This window comes from Trichosurus vulpecula, chromosome 1 (assembly GCF_011100635.1).
Source record: "Trichosurus vulpecula isolate mTriVul1 chromosome 1, mTriVul1.pri, whole genome shotgun sequence".
Taxonomy (NCBI): Eukaryota; Metazoa; Chordata; class Mammalia; order Diprotodontia; family Phalangeridae; genus Trichosurus; species Trichosurus vulpecula.
Window position 1 is genome coordinate 175773778 of NC_050573.1, and position 9318 is coordinate 175783095.

The window sequence follows — 9318 nt, forward strand, 5'->3', positions numbered from 1 at the left end:
ATGTCCAATAGGTAGTTAGAAATGACAGACTGGAGGTCCCAAGGAAAGGTTAGGGCTAAATAAGCAGATTTGAGAATCATCAGTACAGAAATGATAATTGAACCCTTGGGAGCTGATAAGACTTCCAAATGAAATAGTATAGTAGGAAAAGAGAAGAGAGCCCAAATCAGAGTCCTCTGGGCCATTCACCCTTAGTGAATATGACCTGGATGAAGATCTAGCAAAGGAAACTTTCAAGTGGTCACATGGATTGGAGGAGAACCAGGAGGGAGTAGTATTGCAAAAACCTAGATAGAAGCAAGTGTCAAGAGGGTGATCAAGCATGTCAAAAGCTTCAGAGAGGCCAAGAAGAATGAGCCCTGAGAAGATGCCATTAGATTTGGCAATTAAGAGATCATTAGCCACTTTGGAAAGGGCAGTTTCTGTTGAATGGTGATGTCAGAAGCCAGAAAACAGAAAATTAAGAGAAGAATATGAGAGAAAAGGAAGAAAAGGCACCTTTTGTAAATGGATTTCCAAATGAGTTTAGATACAAAAGAGATGAGATATAATGAAAACTAGAGGGGATCTATGGATTAAATGTGGATTGTTACTCCAATTTACATAGGAGTATATTATTAGTACTCTTTTTTTTGAGTACTTTGCTGCTCACAACATCCCTGTGAAGGAGGTAGAATTAAGTAGAGAGGGGAATTGAAGTCTGAAAAGGAAAGCAGTTAAGCGGAAAGTTAGTGACACAATTGGTCTAAGAATATAGGTCAAGACTACTCATGGTCATATGCCCAGTGAGAATTTGATCCCAGAGTTAAGTCTAAGTCTTATGACTCAAATTCTCTTTCCACTATATAATACTTTTATTTATTGTATAGTCTGTACTGAACCCCATTGCCCTATTGACTTTAAACATTTCACTGATAATTAGAACTCATGCTGAAAGGAAGAGATGAAAGTCAAGATACTGCTCCCTATCAATAGTGGAGGAAGGTTCATAATGTAATAAAGGTTAAAAGTATTAGATAAATTTTTACTGGAAATTATTTGTGGATTCGTGTCACCTGTTATTATTAGCTGACATTATTAAGGGCTAGCTATTAGTTGGTCAGTCAGTCAATAAGTATTTTTTTAAAATATCTACTGTGTGTCAAGCATTCTGTAAAGCAATGGAGATTAAAAATAAAAGGTAAGAGAATCCTTATCCTCAAGGAGCTTACAATCCAGACAAAATGCAAAAAAAAAAATGCATAAAAATGCTACATACAGAATAAATCGCAAATAATTAAGAAACAGAAGGCACTGGAATTACTGGAGATTGAAAAAAGGCTTTCAGTAGAAGGTGAGAGTTTAGCTGGGGCTGGAAGGAAGCCAGGGGATCCAGGAGGCAGAAATGAGAAGAAGAGAAAACATTCCAGACATGGAGAATAGCCAGAGAAAATTCCAAAAGCTGAGAGATGCAGTGTCTTATTTGGGGAAGAACAAGAAAGCCATATATCCTATATATGATTATGAAATATGTGATTATGAAATATTTAACAGTTTATCACCCTTCTACCTTTCACACACCTACACCCCTCATCATGTATTGTGTTGTTTAAAGACTGTGAAGTCTAGGCCTTTGGCAACATGTAGGCTACCTTCCAGAAAATAAAAAAAAAACTGTAAAGAAGCTCCTTTGATTCTTCCAGAAATAAAACTAACATATTGTATGAAGTAAATATCAACAACTTGTTTCACTTTTAACCCTCTCAAATAACCTCTCCCTCAGTTACTCATGACTGTGGTTAGAGGAGGCTATTTTCCCCTGACAAAAATGGGCCATTTTTTTCCTGTTTTGCAAAATCTGGAACACAGATCATAATAGTGCTTTTGGCAGCTAATTTGAACATCAGCGACTCAACTTTGAGAAGAAGCTTTTTCTGCCCTAAAGAATATCCGCATTTTCAGACTCCAGTAATTGAAAAATCCCCAAACACTCACTCACAGAGGAGATACACATTACTGTAGGAACAGTCTACAAATTGTAAAGTATTCAATTTACATCCCTAGCACCTCAGGGCAGTTGTGAAGAATTTATATCTTTGGGAACCTTTGAACTAACAAAAGATAACATTTCACAGTAAAGTCTCCTTGCATAAAAGTTTTTAACTCCTCTCTCTCTCTCTCTCTCTCTCTCTCTCTCTCTCTCTCTCTCTCTCTCTCTCTCTCTCTCTCTCTCCCTCTCTGTGAGTGTGTGTGTGTGTGTGTGAGTGTGTGTGTGTGTGTGTGTGTGTGTGTATGTGTCTTTTTCTTCCACAGGAATTCTTCTCACTTGTGAGTCTCACAGGAAAGAATTCTTATTCACTGGGATGCTTTCTCTGTAATCTGGGAGAGAGTTATAGAATTAGAAGATGAAATAGAGAGAGAAAAATAAAATATGGAAACATTTTATCCATCAAAAAATGATACCTGAATTTATGAGCTAATTATTCCTAATTCAGTGCCAAGTTACTCATCTAAGTCATTGTTTTAAAGCTGTCATCATCTTTTATCTTTATGGTTATATAGCTAAATTGAGAAACCAAGATGAAAAGGTCTGGTGTTCTTATCCAAGGAAATAGATTTTTCTTGAATGATAAATAAATAGTGTTTTTGAGGATATTTAGGAGAAATGCTTTTAGTTAGACATTGTAACATGTAACATCCATCAAACCAACTTCTCAAAAGATTTTGATTAACAAATAAAAACTATTCGCCTTGTTAATTATAATGTGTACTCAACTTCCCTTCCCCCAAGAACCTTAAATGAATCCTTTAATTTAAAAAGTCTGCTTCTACAGTATTCTGTTTCTCATATCTTCCTAGTCTTGTAAATGAAGCTGTAAGAAATTAGCAACAGATTATACAGGCTTTAAATTTTCTAGTTCGGAAATGATCTTTTTCTTCCTCTTCCTTCATCCTTTGATCAAAGATGATTTCTTGTACAGTAATTGCTATTCTGATGACAACCTTACCTCTTACCGAATTTTACATTTGGACTGAAAATAGAGATAGTAAAGGATATTTTGTTTTTTAAAGCCTTTCCAAACTGGTTATCATTTTCTATCTAATACTAACCAACTATTCTGTGGCAACCCTAATGAAAGTTTTAGAATGCAATCATTAGTTAATATTTTTTTTTGGTAGTAGTGGTAGGGAGTGTGTGTATAAAAAAATTGATAAATGTTTCTGCTAACTAATAACATAGGAATCAACAATCTTATAAAACTGGTTTATTCAGCCCAGAAAATTAGGCAATCCATCATGACTGATTTGTTCACATTTCCCCTTGCAAATAAGTGAGATGAAAACTTTAAAACCAATAAGATAATGCACTTAACAAATTCAGCTGAGAGAGATGGAAAAAACTAAGATGCCACTGGCATCAGTTAAGGAAAATCTGTCGTGTTTCCAATTATTTCAGGAGATTTTTGTATTCCAATTTGCTGCCAGCCTGGCTGCATACACCCCCCTCCCCCATTTTTTTCCCAACCAAATCATCTGATCTTAAATCAGAACAAGCTCATCATATCACACTATGAAAGGCCAACAGGGGATAAATGACACCAGATGTTATATGAGTTTTCTTTTAGGCTTTCATTTCAGCCTTACTGCATTCCCCATGCTGCTTTTTACTTGTCAGAAACTAAAATGTGCTTTGATAGATAACAACCCTATTTTCTTCACTGGCTGGGCTTAGAGAATACCATTAAGTATTGATATTGAGGGTACTTAACTAGGGAATGCAATCACAGTATCCCCAAAATTAGAAGCCTGGAGTACTGTTTTTTGTGCCAAGATTTTAAAAGACACCAAGATTATTATTTCTTTTTTTCCTGAAGAAAACCACAGAGGTGTAGTGATAGGAAAAAGACAGAAGGAGATCATTAAGTTGTCCCCCAAAAAAGACAACAGAAAAAACCTACAGTTCTGGACTCTTTGGTAGGCTCTGACACCACCAAAAGAATATAAATATCGCTTATTCAGCTGGCCAAGATGCCAAAAGGGAAGAAGGCCAAGGGGAAGGAGATGGCTCTAGCCCCTTCTATAGTAAAGAAGCAGGAGGCCAAGAAAGTGGTCAATCCTTTGTTCGAGAAGTGGCCCAAGAACTTTGGTATTGGTCAGGACATCCAGCCCAAAAGGGACCTTACTCGATTTGTCAAATGGCCTCGGTACGTCAGACTGCAGAGTCAAAGGTCTATCCTTTATAAGCGTTTGAAAGTTCCACCAGCAATTATCCAGTTCACCCAGGCTTTGGATCATCAGACAGCTACTCAACTGCTGAAACTGGCTCATAAGTATAGACCCTAGACAAAGCAAGATAAGAAGCGAAGGCTTCTGGCTTGGGCTGAACAAAAGGCTACAGGCAAAGGAGATGTTCCCGCTAAGAGACCACTGTCCTGAGAGCAGGTGTTAACACTGTTACTACCCTGGTAGAAAACAAGAAAGCACAGTTGGTAGTGATTGCACATGATGTGGACCCCATTGAGCTAGTGGTCTTCCTATCTGCCTTGTGCAGAAAAATGGGAGTTCCTTACTGTATTATCAAAGGTAAAGCCAGAGTAGGTCGCTTAGTTCACAGAAAGACCTGCACAAGCATTGCCTTCACACAGGTTAATCCTGAAGATAAGGGAGCCCTGGCTAAGCTGGTAGAAGCCAACAAAACCAATTACAACGACAGATACAATGAGATCCATCGTCACTGGGGTGGCAATGCTCTGCGTCCAAAATCAGTGGCTTGTATTGTCAAGCTGGAAAAGGCAAAAGCTAAGGAACTTGCAACTAAATTGGGTTAAATGTATATTTGATTTTACCCTCTATAAAAATAAAAATTTAAACAAAAAAAAAGAATAGAAATATCCCTGGGAAAGTATTTAGGAATGTGTCTTTGAAATGGAACTCCTATTTCCACACCAGTCTCCCAGAGTCAAATAAAAGCCCTAAAATACTCTTCTCTGGGAGTTAAACATTTACTTAGTCCCTTACTAAGCTAACAGGGTCACATTGGGCAAAAAAAGAGTAAAATTGGAGAAAGCTCATGTGAAGACTTTGCCCTCAATGGACCAGATATGTCCTAGTCCTGCCTACTGGACCAGAACAGCCAAAAGTGAAAGAAATGAAAAAGACATATTCAAAATATCCTAAAGCACCTGAGAAAAGTTATTAAGGGTATATGGATCAACTGATTAAATTGGTTGGGTGGAAATAGATCAGGATTCTAAAATCTAGGAAATGAACTTTTTTTTCATCTTTGAGTTTGATACATAGATAGGAAAATAATTTCAGTGATGTTACATAGCAATGTATACTGTCATTTTCCAAAGAGGTAGAGTGGGAGACCCTTAAAAAGACCTTTAAAAATACCGTGGAGAATAGCAGATGCTTCAATAAATGTCCCTCCTCCTCAGTCTCCATCACTTTGGACATGCACACATGCATCATGGGGAGATGTCCCTCAGACTCCTCAAAATACAGGTCCATAGCTTAAAATTTCATCAAGTTTATTGGAGGAAATCATTGAAGTCATCAGGGATTCATCTGAACAAACATCTCCAAAGAAAATCAAAGAAAGACCAGCCATTTATACTAAATCTTAGCAACTCCCTACTTACCAGATACCACCAAATAAGTAAGTTGTTTCCAAAGAATCTAGATTCTTTGAGTATTATCTGAGTAATATTCTGTCCAAGAAAGCTTAACACTTAGGACCTATCTTAGTGGCTCAGACCAAATGTTATTTATTATCACATCATTTTAGCACATATATCTCCATGATAGAAGGAAAATACATGAAAGGAGAATTATTCTTTCTGATTTTGTTTCCTGTTCTGAATGATCTCCCTATCTTTGGAGTAAATATACTCCCCTGGCTCTATATTTTACTCCAGCATAAAACCAGTTGCATAGACCCAGAAGGAAGCAAGTCTGAGAGCATGATCCAAAAGCTTGGGTTAAGTTCTAGAAGCTAATGCAATTGACATTTCTTCCAGGAACACAGTTAATAACCCAGCTCTTATATTGCCTTATAACACTGAGATCCCAGATTTTCTTATTCCCAGTCCAGTCCTATGTCCACTAAAGCCTACCACCTTCTATAATTACATAGAACATGCAAATGAATTCCTTAAAGCTTCACAAGATGATTTTCCATATTTTAATTCAAAAGCAAAGTCTTGATTTCCCTCTCTGATGTTATTTTTGGTTTCAATATGAGTTGCTAAATACGCTGATGAGAATGTGTGAGTTAGCTAAAACAGCATAATAAAATCATTGAGATGCTTAAATGTAAAATAAGGGATTGTAGGAACTTTAGATCGAAGTAAAATTGATCACTAAATCCCAGGTTGGCTGAACTATTCCTAAATTGCATTCCCTATGCTTAGTTATTGATCATCATATTAAATACTCATTATGATTTGATGCAGTGCACACTCCTTATAGGGATTTATTGTGCAAAGCTCCTTCCAACATAGCTTGAGTCTATGCATACAGAATGTAATGGAGAATTGAGGCATTATCCAGTTAAAGTACATGCCACTTATAAAGAGGTCACTTACCTGAAAAGCTTAGCTATTCAGAACCTCCTAAATAGATTTCACAAAGCCAATCCATGATAATACACTTTGTTTATGAAATGCCCTTCAGCTGTTGTTCAGAGGCAATTCATTCTTATGCCATGCAAAATTGGAAATGGCATATTATTAGCCCAGCAATAGAAGAAAAAAGAGGGCAAAGGCTACCCAAGAAAGGAACAATGACAGTATCAAATATATATTGATAACTGCATAGTGTTTTTCCAAAACATTTTCCCAATTTGTAATGGCAAGTGTTCTGGCTTTGGAGTAAAAGGTCTGGACCTGGGTTCAAGTCACATTTCTTATGTTTACTATCCATATGACCTTGGCCAAATCACTTCATCTCTCTGGGTCTCTGTTCCCTCAGCTGAAAAGAATGGGGGGGGGGGGCAGAGAATAGCATAGCTGGCCTCCATAATCCCTTCCCACTTTAAATCTATGATATTTTGATCTCTTTTTAACCTCATAACAACGCTTTACAGGCAGTCATGGATTGGTATCTCCATTTTACAGGTGAAGAGACCAAATTGAAGTGAGTTGCCCCAAGACCCAGGGTTGGAAGAAGTGGCCCTAAATCCAAGGTCTTTTGATTTATGTTTGTTGGCCTACACCATGCTTCCTTTGGACCTCAGACAGCCTAATATTGAAGGAAGAAAAACCAAAACTATGAAGAAGAAACAAATGAACTTTAAAAACACACTTATCTTGATCTTTCAGTGACTAAATTCTACACACTCGAATAGCCCTTGAGGAACGGCTGTAATGTAGCTCTGGACAATAATTGAAATTTATAATGATCATTACATAGATTCATCAAGAAAAGGTGTAATTATATTTGCTATGTTCTGTTTAAGGAGTCAAAGAAAACAATTATATTTCTGAAAAATTTCCATCCAAAGGGATTTTCTTTTTAGGTTTTGGTAATTAAAGAGGAAAGCTTCAACTTTATGTGAAATTTGTGATTTGGAACCCCTCCTTCCTTATAAATGCAAGATAAATGTAGTGCTTTTTGAATTTAATTAGATAATTCATGGGAAATCAGTACTCTGGCCTGCATTGCCTGATCCTAATTCTCTACTTTTCTTGTGAGAATAGTCATGAATTCAATTACAATATTTCCTCAAATTCAGCATCATGTCAAAGCTTTGTAGTTGCATAGAGTCATAGATTTAGTGCTAGAAAGGACTTCAAAGGTCATCTAGTACAACAATTTCATTTGATACATGAGGAAATTGAGGTCCACAGGGGTTGGGATTTGCCCTAATTTCTGTATATCTTAAGGAACAGAGCTGAGATTTGAACCTAGATTCTGGGACTCTAAATCCACTGTACCATAAGGTACATTGTCGATATGACAATGAGATCATTGATTTAAGCTGAACAGGACCTCAGAGGTCATCTTCACTTTACAAATGAAAGCAGTAAAATGATTTGCCCAAGGTCACACAATGAGATTTGAATTCAGATCCTTGAACCAGTGCTCTTACCATAGTGCCATGCTGCCTTTCACAGGTGATTCCTAATTGAAATATACTATCCATGCTTGGCAGCTATCCTTTATACATACTTCTTGTTGTTTTAGTGGTTGTGTCATTTCAGTCACATCTGACTCTTCATTACTTCATTTGAGGTTTTCTTGGTAAAGATACTGGAGTGGTTCACGATTTCCTTCTCTGGCTCATTTTACAGATGGGGAAATGGAGTCAAAGAGGTGTAAATGACTTGCCCAGGGTCACACAGCTAGCAAGATTTGAACTCATGAAGATGAGTCTTCCTGACTCCAGGCCCAGTGCTCTATCCACCATGCTACCTAGCTGCCCACATATATATTTAAGAAATTAAAAACCAAGAAACATCAATAAAAAATATTTGTGTCGAGGCACATTTTACTTGACTCTTGTACCTAAAATGAGAAAAAATGTCACAAGTCCCTTTCTAAAAAAGAAAGTCCAAACCTATCAAGCCTGCCTTCTCCATTTTGCCATTTTTAAAAGGTATTTCATACCATATTTATAAAGCCACATTACTGAAAGTAGCTTGGAAGAGTATTATAGCACATTGGGAATTCAAGATAATTATCTGTTGTCACCAGAAGAGAAGAGAAGAATTATAAGGCAGTTCTTCCTATCATTAAACCCAAGAAAATCATCTATCACAAGGGCATAATTTTACAAGTTAGTCATAGTGACAGAGTGGATTTATTGATTACACAGGAGGAATAGTTTTAAACACCTTAGCACCCCATTAGAAATGATCACCATTATTACAAATGGGGACACCATGTACATCATGGATATGGACTTCCTTAAGATAATCCTAGGTTTTCACTGATTTAGCTATGGTAAGATAGACTATTGGACAACTGTATGAGGGATGAGAAGGTTAATTCAGAATATATCCTATAACTCACTGATAAATTCAGGGATTAACTTGTGATTAAAAAATGATGAATATATATATTTTTAGCAGGAAATACTGACAATGAATATATTCAGAACTATCTATCTATATGTATGTGCAAATACACACTCATACACACATATTCATATACAATGTAGACATACTCATATGTGTGTGGATATATATAGACATATATACAAACAGGGATTTATATGTATAGAGACACTCAATATGCATATGTATACATACATATCTGCATACATATTTATGAGTATGTATTTTGTTTCCATCTTTTACACACATATATGTGTGTGCATATGTATATATATAT

General features: G+C 36.5%; 1 pseudogene; it reads left to right on the forward strand.

Moving 5' to 3' along the window:
• Nucleotides 1-4008: 4008 nt before the first annotated feature.
• Nucleotides 4009-4808, forward strand: LOC118857949 (annotated as a pseudogene).
• Nucleotides 4809-9318: the final 4510 nt, after the last annotated feature.